We start from the raw sequence: 12,635 nt of genomic DNA, 5'->3' as shown, positions 1-12,635 counted from the left end.
ATGATCAAATGAAAACAGCTGACACGTCACTTAGCAGATGTTCAAGGGGTGGTGCTTACTGTCCGTCCTCCCAGATGCTAGTTCTGAGCTGTGAGATGGAGACAGTGGCAAAGAGACACTATCAGAGCAGGAGCACAGCTTGTGGGGCACAGCCATTCTGCGGGGCAGATAAACATGTGTTCTTATCCTGTTTTATTTAAGAGGAAATTAAGAGATTGGATTTGAGATTGCTAGCATCCAGGCAATGGCTTAGTGATAGCCACTGGATCTCTGACACAGCAGAGCATCTGGTACCTCCAGGGAAGGCATGAGGAGAGAAGATGTTTAGCCATGTAGGGAGTCACCATTGGGAAGCTCTCAAAATACACACGGGATGATGTTCAGCCAAGAGCTCTCCCTGTAATCACAGGATGGTGGAGGTCTGTTTGCAGAGTCAAACTGTAAAGATCTTCTTGGTGTGTGATGCCCAATCAGACCTGGCCAGCTGAGAGCAGGACTCTATCTTTACAAACCATCCTGCAGTGGCGCATTCTTAGCTTTGAAGCACCCAGATTTAAATTAACCCCAAACACATTTTTATTTACTAGACTCACAGTGCAAGCTCTATTTTCCCACATGGGAAGGAATAAGTAATGTTCCCTCGGAGGGTGCTTTCCAAACGAAAATATAACACATGCCTGGCTGTGCTTCAGGAGCAATTGATCACCTGAGTGCTATGTTCACAATTCACTTGCATTAGCTCCCGATTTTTTTTTTTGGCTCCTCGGGGGTGTGGGTCACATGACCCATTGATTTTATGTCCATCTACAATGCAGGCAAATATATTTTCATTTTTTTATAGTATAGCAAAATGACCTTCCTGAGAAATGCTCAAGGATCCCTTTGAAATGGACGCAAATCTTTGTGGCATTAAAAGGCCAAATTACACTACAGGGTCTTCTAAACCAAATTTACTGTGTTTCTGAGAGCTGGAGCAGGAAATGGAGAGAGATATAAAAGGAACACCCTTTCATTATAAATGCTTTATATAAAGTCAGCTAACCAGGGGTAGATACAGTAAGACACTTATGCATTTTTGTCTAAAATAAAAACTGGCAAGTGAAATTAGATAAACGTGCTCTCCTTGTGTTTAACCAGATTCTAAAAAGATGGTGCTTTTACTTCCTGTGGATAGTCTCCACTGTGTCAATCAAGTCTCTATGCCTACTGCCACTGCTTGCATTTAGGCTGCCCTGGCATGTTTCTCAATCACTACCATAGCCCTGGAACACAGAGGAATTCAATAAGTAGTGGTTGAGTAAGTGCATGGATGAATAAGCATGAAAGTCTTGTGAACAGTTTTCCTTCCAATCAGCTCTCACAATGCAGCCAGTGTGGCAGTCTGAGGATGTCGCGTTATGGTAGGGAACTTCTCAGTCCACATTCAAGTCCTTGGACTTCTCCCTCCCGGAAGTGGCTCTATTTTCTTGTCTTGCCCCACCTCAGTCACTCTTCCATATGAATGGCACTCTAGCTATCCTCATACGGCAGCATCTTCTGGAATCTTCATCTTTAAGAAGTAGAGTACCCCATTTCCTCTCTCTAGAATATCCTTCATCATTTTGCCTGTCTTTGTTACTGATACTATACCATGTCATTATATAATTTAAGTGGTTTATTTTTATTTGTATGTGTATGTGTATGTACATAAAGGGATGGTCTCATGGGGACCAGAAGAAGGCTTTAGATCACCCAGAGCTGGAGTTACAAGCACTTGGGAGCCACCTGATGAAGGTGCTGGGAACTGAACTCTAGTCCTCTCAAGCGGCAGACAGTGCTCTTGAGCCCCAGGCCATCTCTCCAGCCCCCTTTTCCTACTTGAGAAGCTTTCCCAGACTATCCAGGTAAAGAGTTCTATGACTCTATCTCAGAGCTCAGATACTTTGCACACCTTCATGTAAGCTCAGCACGCCCACGTAATCAACATGGAGGCGAATAGAAGATTAGCCTCCCCCCCGGCCCCCACAAGTCCCTGCCATGGTTTCTCCTGTTCTCTCACGCTGCCTAAATAAGAAGGGAGCTCCTTGGAGAAAGGGGCCTTTTCAGGCATGGCCAGGCAGTGTTTAGAAAGTCTGATCATAATTGAGCGCTAGAAGGAAGCTATTAACAATCACCAGTGTCTCATCAAAAGAAGTAGGACCCAACTTCCAGAGGCTTCCACTGACCAAAGAGGAGAAAGTTTAAGGCAAGCAATGTGTTTAGATGCACTGGGTCTAAAATGTGTCACATTTTAATCAGCAGAGCAAACTGGTAGACAAAAGACATTATCCTGACAAATTGGGAATAAAAGAAATAAGTGTCAACCTTGCCCCGTTTTAAGTGAATTGCACCAAAGCAAATCTAAGCCTAAAGGAAAAGCTATTATTTACTATTTCCTTTGCTGGCAGCAAAGCATAGAGAGAGAAGTAGCATCAGTTAGGGGAGTCATGTGACCAATTCTAACGTTCGTGATTTGTTGAGATTCTGATTTAAACAAGCAAAATACTTGATATAAGATCATTCCTTGATACTAAAACTTACTACTTTGGGTACAGTTGCATTGTGATTAGGCTTTTAAAGTCCTTATCTTTCAGAAATAAACGTGAGCATTGTGTTGAACTAGCCCAGCGATCGGAACCATTTCAGATGATCTGGGGAGGGGAGATTGGCGTTAGTCAGCCACAGCAGAAGCAGGGAAGCAGGGGATGAGGGCTCACCATCACTCTCCTACCTTAGCTTGAACATGGTGCAGAATTTTAACAATGGAAACACTAAAGGCAACTACTTACACGCTTGTTTTCCACAGCTGGAAGCACCACTTAATAGTTCTCCCTCGTTGGTGATTTGGATTTCTGTCATTCCACTTACTCTGAAAATTCCAGAAAGAAATCTTCTAAAGTTTCAAACTGTGTCCATTCTCAGCAGCAGCACTGTGGGGTTCCACAGGTCCCTGCCCATCCTGCCCAGGAGGCTATTCATCGCTCTACATGTGCGATCCATGCTATAGTCACTTGGGAGCCATCTTGGCAATTAACTCTGCTGTTCTGGTATAGACATGCTCATGGTCAAATCACCTTTAGTTTACTTACATATAACGCTACAGTCCCAAAGCAATGATGCTGGCAATTTTTTTTTTTACATTATGCTGCTATGACTGTCATACTTTATTATTATTTGTTTCTGTTAATCTCACAGAGTGCCTAATTTATAAATTATACTTCATCAGCGTACAGTCAAGGTGTATATAAAGTTGGATACGATTCGCTACTTTGGTCCCTATTGAAGATCTAGGAACTTACTCTAATAGAAGAGGTATACAGAAATCTTCCTTTGCTTCCTTGAAATCAGTTCCACACTTGTCCATTATCCTTACTTAGACGCTGGTCTTGAGAAATAGCCAGGTTCAGTTCCCAGCACCCACGTGGAGGTTCACAACTGCTATAACTGCAGTTCCAGAAGATCTGCTGCCCTCTTCTGGCTTCTGCAGGCTCTACACCCACGTGATGCACATATTCTCTCTCCTCTCTCATCTGTCTCTGTCTCTGTCTCTGTCTCTGTCTCTGTCTCTGTCTCTGTCTCTGTCCCCTTTCTTTGTCTGTCTCAATATTAGAGTATTCTGCATGCACATATGCCAGAAGAGGGCACCAGATCTCACTATGGATGGTTGTGAGCCACCATGTGGCTGCTGGGAATTGAACTTGGGACCTTTGGAAGAACAGCCAGTGTCCTTAACCTCAGAGCCATCTCTTCAGCCCTGGTACACATATATTCAAGCATGCTCACACACATACACATAAAAAGCAAATAAAGACAGATTAAAAAAAAGAATTTCAGTTGAATGCATAGGAGATCAGAAAATCATTTTACTTAGTATATTGTCATATTTCTGAAGGGAACTATAAACTATAGACTTTTGAAAAACGTGGTGGCAGACTAGAATTTATGCACATAGGTGGCAAAGTTCATAGCCAGCCTTCCTGTGTTACACAGTAAGCTTAAGGCCAGTCTCAGCTACATAATTAAACCTCATGTCACAAGACCAAGGGCTGAGAGTGTAGCTCAATGATACAGTGAAAAACCTTTGGGGTTTGGTTTCTTCCCAGCATTGCTTAAGAACAAAGGAGAGTCTTATTTTTCTGAATTTTCTTTCACTGACATGGATCTGAATGTTATACATTATTGATAGCTACAAAATTGATGATAAGTTAAAATATATTCAAAATATTGATAAATAGTTATAAAAGATGAGCAATGGCTAATAGTGCTTTCCACTCAGTTCTGAAAAAAAATCAAGCTTTGTTAATTATCAATGGGAAATGGTGCCACAAAGTGCTTTCAAGTGAGGTCAATTCAAAGCCCAGCATAATAGCTTTGGAAGATTTCTGACTTTCAAAAACGCTTAAGGAAATTACAGAATAATGTCAGAATGTATAACAAGTCACCAACATTCCATTCTTGCAGTTTAAACCAATGCTTTGTTGGCATTTTTAACTAAAAAAAAATCATAATTGCTAAAAGAGAATAAAGTAGATAAAACAGAATTTCCACCTATGCAGCATTATAATGTGACACATCTGTAGAAGTATTCTTGATAATGTCCCGAACAATGGCCTGGAAATCGGCCCCTGCAAAAGCAAGAAAAAACAAACAAGCAAACAAACAAACAAACAAAAAACCTGTTATTCACTTTGTAAAAATTAAATAGGCTAATGTATACACAATTATTGAGTCTATAAAAATATAAGGTTAAATCAGAATTTTCCTAGAACTGGCCAGTTCCATATTGCTGGAAGGACAAAGAAGGGCAGGGGCCAGAATGAAGCCAAGATGGAGTGGGCTCCAAGAAAGTAAGCCATTCTTAAGTATGCTTTTGTGTGTGTATGTATGTGTATAGGCATGTATGCACATATGTATGTATATGTTCATATGTACGTGTATATATATATGGTTGTATATATGTTATATAATTCAAAGTGTTGAAGATGAAGACCATTTATTGTGGATCCTTCACTGTGCTGTTTATAAATCAAGATCTTGCACCCCTAAGCAATTCCACCTATAGTTTGAAATACACCCCATCCCGAGGAATAGTGAGGTATGGAAAGACCCTGAAGCCCATCTACAGGAGGCGCGTGGACTTCCTAGTATGAACAAGGCTGCCAGCCACAGACACAAAGGGACGGCAAGACGGGACATGGGAAGCTGCCAGCTGCTCAGCTAATCTTCATGTTAATTTCCTGTATCTTTTGTTTGTTTGTTTTGTTTTGGTTTTCATTTTTTCGAGACAGGGTTTCTCTGTGTAGACTTGACTGTCCTGGACTCACTTTGTAGACCAGGCTGGCCTTGAACTCACAGCGGTCCGCCTGCCTCTGCCTCCCAAATGCTGGGAGGAAAGGCGTGCGCCACCATGCCCGGCTCTATTTTCCTGTATCTTATTCCCATCTTTCCAACTGAAATTTATCTTCAGGTATGTGATCTGCGTGGCTGTGCTCTCCATAAGTTTGCTTATCGACAGACCTCTTCACCTCCTGGTGGCTCGCCCCTTCTCCCAAGCACCGTCCTTAGTTATCTCTGCCTGTGCACCGTCTGCCAGAAGAGGAGCACCAGGCCACCTTCACAGCCCCCACAGTGAACTTGTATGCTCTGATCTTTGAAAAGTTTCTCCCACGACAGTCTGTCCAGACTGTAATATTGCATTGTTGGACTCATAAGGCTTTCTGCATGGAGTGAGTTATTAAAGCAAAAGCATTTCTATTTTTGCCCTTGCTTGGAATAATCACTTATTAGTATTATTTTTAAATGACCTTTTAGGAAATAAAGCATCTGTCTCGTCATATTGTTTAACTACTTGCAAGCCCTGTGACTTTTGAGCAATTTAACCTCTTTAATCCTTGGTGCTCCCATCCAGAGAACACAGACACTGATGGCCTGTATGTCCCGGACTGGCAGGAGAGATCAAACAGCTCATCCACAAGGCTCTTCTAGTCCTCTCCAGGCACAACCTCGTCGGGGAATCTCCGCAGCTGCTCTTTACAACAGAGATGCTGTTTCAACATCCCTGGGCTAAAATCAGCCTGGCAGCTACAGCTATCGTTTCATGTATATACATAGAAAATCATCTGAGTGTTAAAAAATATTTTAAATTATTTTGCCTGCGTGCTGGGTAACTGGAGGAAGATATTGACATATTTTGCATAGTCCATAAAGAAGAAATAAATAAAGTTGGAGAATGTTGACATAAAGTAAGGGCTGGAGGGAAGGAGACCAAGAGGAATTCACCAGACCCTGGGCAGGGAACGTGAGCGTCGTCTGCGAGGGCCCGCGGATGCTGGCATGTGCAGTTCTCAGGTGTCGCCATTTCCCTGCGATATCAGTTCCTCTTCTCAGTGGATTGTTTTTCTTGTCATTGCCACTGAGTACCTGACTGAAAGCAACTTACAGAAGGAAGGGTTTCCTTTGGCTCCTGGTTCAGAAAAACGTAGCTTCTCATAGCAGGGAAGGCATGGCAGCAGGCGCCAAGCAGGAAGCAGAAAAGGGGGAACACCAGAGCTCGCCTGACTTCCTCTTTCCCTCCTTCATTCATTTTGCCTCCCCCTGCCCCCGAGTCCCACCCCCACCCCCCAGCCTACGCAGTGGCATCAGTAGGTCATCCTGGCTTAGAACCCAAGGCACGCCTCACTAAAACTTCAGCCATTTCTACCTCAGCTGTAAGGGCTTCTGACAGCTGAAGCTGACAATGACAATGAATCATTGCAACCCCACCACCTGCCAATGTGGTATCCAACCCCCTCCTGCCCCCACCATTGGGTCCTATAATCTTGTGATCACATAATGCAAAATGCATCTCGTCCCCGTCTGAGGATACACAACATCTTAGCTGTTCTGACACTGTTCAAAGGGCCAAAGCCACTTCAGGGACTCATGACCATCTCTGTACTGAAAGTCCCCATAAAATAAAAGTGTAAGTTACAGAATTCCAACATACAAGAGTCAATGTTTTCACCCCAAGTGAAGACCAGATTGTAAGTCGCCCACACTTCTATAAGTAACCCCTTTAGCTGTGCGCCTGTACCTGCCTGCCCATGCCCCTAGACATGCTGCCAGGTATCTCACTGACTTACCAGGCTTGGGAGAAATCATTTCTTTAGTCTGCCATTGGTATCCTATCTGGGCGGATTTAATGTTTGTCTCCATAGGAAACATTCATGTAACAAGGCAAAGCCCAGACACAGATTATCCACGTGTGTGTGTGTGTGTGTGTGTGTGTGTGTGTGTGTGTTGCAGTATTTGCAAGAAATCACCACTGTGTCACAAGCCCTCCCAGGGCCAACTGCTCGACTCCAACTTCCTTTTCTTCCAGTGCACTTGCTATTCAGCCTTGGGTATATTTTGCTTACTTTGTTTATGGTTTTCTCCCTCACCGAGTCTAAATTCCAGGAGAGCATAGATTCTGTTGCTACTGCTATGTCCTTGGTAACCCCACCCAGGTTTAGCAAACCTCTGGTAGACACATGAGACACACAACCTTGGGTCACTGAGTGTGACTCCTGGAAAAAAAATCCCCACAGAGATTGGCTGGTAAGCTTATAACCACAAAGCAACTGGATGGAGGAGACTAAGGAAAAACCCCTTTTTGGTGAAGATGGAAGCTGATGCTTCTCCATCACACACGCTTAGCCGAATAAGAGTGACCGATTGGTCACTTATGGAAACTGTCAGACGGAGAGCTCTTAATGGTATTCTATCAGTGTCTCTATGCGGTGACACCAATAAACAAACAGCCCTAAGCCATGTAAACATGGCAGGAAATATAAAAGTTAACGTTGTCCTAAATGACTTGCCTGTGAGGTCACAACAGAATCTTCCAGCATCAACAGTGCTGGGCAACTTCACAGTATTAAAATCTATAAGCATGAATTCTCATGACATGACTTAGTGCCTCTCCATTTCCTGTCTGCCTTCAGCTCCAGGGCCCCCTGTGACCTTACTGTTCACGTGTAGCCATGTCAGATTCCTTTAGCACAGCCCTGCATAGATCATGCAAACTGTTCAAAGAATGTACAAACGATAAAAACACAGTAGAAATCTACTTAGTCCCGCAGTTTAAATGCTCTTATAATTGCATATGTTAATTTAGAAGTACTCCAATTCCACCATATTGAATATTCCATGTCATCATCCTAACATTTGAATATTTGGAAAAATGCTTCTCTTGGGCATTAGACTTATTATATAAACACTGTCTGATAACATGAGACCCTTTGTGCATGGTGCTATGGAGGAGACCCTCATCGAGAAGTGACAGCCCCTCCAGGGGGAGAGTGACCTACAGCTATGAGTACTGCCTGTGGACGGATTCCTTTCATTCTTAGTCTTGAGTAAAGTATTTAAACCTTAGTATTTCCCTGTTCCCATCTTCTAAACAGGACGGAAACATTCACCAGGTAATCTTACCTTTGGTGAGAGGGGAAGGAAGTTTTGAATGGCTTTACATTTTTATTTTAATCTCTTTTTCCTTTCATAATGGATAATTTATATTGGTTTTCATCTTGGGAAAATAGTCTTCCTGTATTAAATATAATTTATTTTGATTTCAGATAAGGATACTTGTCTTTGAAAATATTATAAAAATGAAAATAGTGTAGTAGTAACTTAGTCCTTCATGATATAGTTATTTTGTTGCCATCATAATAATCACCATTCTTTTTAGTGGTTCTCTACTATTTATGCGCATATAAATACTATGGTAACTATGTTATCCAGGAGGCTAATATACAGTTATGTGTATATACATATTCATGATAGGAACGTTCCCGCAGTCTCATTACTAGTACACAAACATATCCCTACCTCCTTAGCCCCATCAATTATGTAATTACTTTTCTTTAATACATTGTATTATTGCTGGATTATTGTCTCACATGTGACTTGTTTCGCAGGGGTTTCTCTGAGTCACTTGCATGCACAGGCAGATATAGTGTGCCTCCATGTTTTCCCTGCTACCTGCTCATCATGCAGGCTACAGCACTCTTCCATTTCATCACAGTGACAGTGCTGGTGACATGGACTCTCAATATTGGTTCTTGGTTTTAAGCAAAAGAAATGAGAGCCATTTTACTCAGTATAAAAAAGGGAATCTTTAACTCTGTTAAATCTTTGATTTGTATGTGTATGTATGTTTGTGTGTCCATACATGCATGCTCAGGTGTGTATGTGCAAATGACCATGCCAAACCAGAAGACCTCAGCGGTCACTGCTTAGGGGCTCTCCATCTATGTGGAGTTAGGCTCTCTCATTGGCTTGGAATGCAACGAATAAATATGTTCTGCAGGCTAGCGAGCTGCCATTTTTTGCCTCCTAGTCCTGGACTTACAAATACACATCACTATGCCTAGCTCCCCTGGCCCCCTTTCTCTCAAAATTGGTCCTGGAAATTGAACTCTGATCCTTGGACTTAAAAGGATAGTACTTTATACCCTGGCATCTATCGCTCCACCCCAGACTTTAAGAAAAAAACAGAAATCCTTTATACGTTCGCAATTAAGGTCCACTTTGGGTCATGTGATAAGCTGTTCTCTATTTTCTTGCTATTATCCTGACAAATATAACCTTTCTCAACTGAGCTATAGCTCTGTAAGAGACAGATGTTTTTTTAATAAGGGAAATCTGCCTTGGCTCATTTTCACACCAGTCTTCTTTGTGGTTTTTCTTTTCACCAGGAGGAGTAGACCTTGTTTAGGCTTACAAACTCAGAGACAGATAAAAATCACTGTCCCAGAATGGCTGACATGTGCCCTCCATACTCACACATGTGTCACTTATGTCATGTGCTAGTCACTAAGGTGTAACAAGAAACGCACAATCCACCTCCTTTCTGTGACGACTAAGAGTGCCCGTGTTCTCTGATGTATGCCAGTCACCGTAACGCGTGCCTGCTAGATTACTCTCAGAGAACAGAGATATCATTACCATATCAGCCTTGGCTAGTGTCTCTTTTCTCCAAGACCAAAAAAGCAGTGAGCCAGTAGATGGTAGAACTACCTGTGGCTTAGTTCCTAACCACAGCACAGTCACTAAGCCACTGTATTTATCTTCACATTAATGTGTTTATTTATCTTTCCTTTATCATCTGAAATTATTCCTGGCTCATTTGGTTGGCAAATTGCCTATTTATTTTATCTACCATTTGATTTAGATCACTATCTGTCTTTTCTCTCTTATTCGGACCTAATTATCATAGTTTGAACATACACTGAGTGCTACATGTAAATGCTGCTGTGTCTTCTCCCAGGTATTGTGTGTAAGCTCTATGCATTGTAGGAGGAGTTAAATGGGTGAGTGTTCCCTGCTGTGTGTAAGCCTGGAATTCTGAAATGGCGGGTGATGTGTGGTTAGTTTTTGCTCCTAGTGTCAGTTTTGTGTCATGAGAATCGATAAATGCCAACATGGAAGGCTCTGTGTGGTGAAATGATAAGTTCTCTTACTATGTACATCAATAAGAAGCTTGATATTCATAGATGTTACAAATATTAAATAAATACTAGTTAGCCAACACACACACACACATGCACACGCACACGCACACGCACACGTGCACACACACACGCACACGTGCACACACACACACCCCTCTGCCCACCAATGGCTTAAGCAGCAGGTATTTATTTCTCTTGTTTTGAAAGTCCAAGATGAGGGTGCCAGTAGATGGGGGGGGGGCTGTGAGTCTTGTTTTCTGTTTATGTTTATTTAGTTGTCTTCACATGGCCTCACGTGGCAGAGAGAGAATGAGTTTCTTTCTTTATGTAGGGTTGCTAAGTTCACCACGAGACTTCAACGTTAACTGTCTCTCTAACATTTCGCCACTTTGAGGGCCGGGTCTTACACACTTGCCTTTCAGAGACACGTAATGGCCATAACAGGGACTTTATATATTTTTGCTTTGTGTATAGATAAGGACCAAAGCTGAGACATCTGGAAACCCTAGGAAGCCAATTTTTTTTTTTTTTGGCCAAAAGAGTCAATACCATTTACATCATTAATCGTTGAAGATTAGTTATGTGTTCTTACACGGCACATTGAAATAATGGTAAATCCAGCAGAGTACAGGAAATAAGGTTGGCAATTTTCTATAGTTCTGTATAGTTACACGGGTAAGAATTTCCCTGTGGTCTTTGGTGTTCATCTCATAGCATTTTACAAGGTGCGTTCGTAATTATTTCTTGTAACAGCACCAAAACAGGATATTTTAGAGATGGTCAATGAAAATAGATTCTTGCTTCTAAACAAATCTATTCTGGGTGCTGTTCGGCTGTTATTTCTTCAGACAATCAATAGAGTGCTTGCTGAAATCCTTTCTGCTTCAGTCTGGGATAACTCGTAATATTTGTTTATATGCTTAACAGTAAAGTGAATCAAGGCATGCTCTGTATTATGAAAAAAAAAAAACCAAATTTCTAGCTTTCTGTACTGCCCTTTCCTGAGGGCAGCATTACTAGTGAGTGGAAGGGGAGCCAGAGAAGACTTTGTCATTCTTGTTTCTTGTTTTTTATGGAGTAGAAATACTGACCGTGCTTTACAGTTAGATGACAAGGCCACCATGCTAGCTTAGGGCTTAGCGAGCAGTGGATGGTATAAATACAGAGTGCTTGCTTTTTAAAATAAATGATATTAACTATTAGACAAAACCATACACCGTTTGTTTTTAAACAGAATAGGTATTTTACAGTCTTTTGATTTAGCATCACTTGAGGACATTCTCCATCCAAGTTCTCAATCCAGAGGAGGGAAACATGAATTGCAAGCTCATTGCTGTCTGTGTTCACCCTGAGACCATTCAGATAATCCTCATAGGCCAAGAAGGAACCCAGGTTCATCATTCCTTATCCATGCTTGTAACATGAAGTGTCTTGGGGGCTTGGTTTTAAAAAATATTTATATCTGCACATACATTTTCTTAGGATAGGCCCCAAATATAAATACAAGATTCACTGATGTCACATTGCTTGAAGGTCATTTTACACACTATCATTAGTATTCGTATGTTTTGACTGTAACATATCATGTGGGTCTGATATGGGTGCTTATGGCATCACAATTGATGCTTGGAAAGTTTTCGACGTTGGAGCATTTTGGATCCTCAGCTTCTGGATCAGGAATACTCAATCTACATTTGCATTTACAGTTATGGCTGTGTTGCTAGCCCAAAGAATGATGCTCCTGGCAAAACCATGGCCTGCATTCAGACAGTAGAGAGAAAGGGGGAAAGTGCCCTACACCACTTACTTTGTATATAATCAGTGTGCTACTATATGTCTGCCTTTTCTAATCATGGAAACAAATATGTTCTTTCTTTTTAAACTAAAAAACAACAACAACAAAAAACAAACCAGAACAGGGTCTCACTGTGCCGCCTTGACTAGCCTGGAACTTGCTATACAGTACACCAGGCTGGCCTAGAACTCAGAGAGTTCCATCTGCCTCTGACTCCCCAGTGCAGGAGTAAAGGGTGCATCACCATGCTCTTCTGTATTTAAATTTTGAAGAGCTTGATTTCTATGATCTGCAGAATAAATGCCAGAATAAAGTAAGTTTGGGTTTTGTTGTTGTTGTTGTTTTTG

The 12,635-nt window shown here is 41.8% G+C and overlaps 2 long non-coding RNA genes across 2 annotated transcripts in view; one reads left to right on the top strand and one right to left on the bottom strand.

Moving 5' to 3' along the window:
* Positions 1-6,136, top strand: part of LOC311587360 — a 38,455-nt gene extending 32,319 nt beyond the window's left edge. The window contains exon 6 of the long non-coding RNA XR_014775832.1: positions 5,927-6,136. This is a non-coding gene — a long non-coding RNA (uncharacterized lncRNA). The remainder of the gene's footprint in view (positions 1-5,926) is intronic.
* Positions 1-12,635, bottom strand: part of LOC311587362 — a 179,116-nt gene that overhangs the window by 73,548 nt on the left and 92,933 nt on the right. The window lies entirely within an intron of this gene.

The sequence above is a fragment of the Acomys minous genome (genome assembly GCF_964271855.1).
Source record: "Acomys minous genome assembly, chromosome: 16".
Taxonomy (NCBI): Eukaryota; Metazoa; Chordata; class Mammalia; order Rodentia; family Muridae; genus Acomys; species Acomys minous.
The sequence above is the reverse complement of the archived record's forward strand: the minus strand, read 5'-3'. Positions and strand labels throughout refer to the sequence as shown.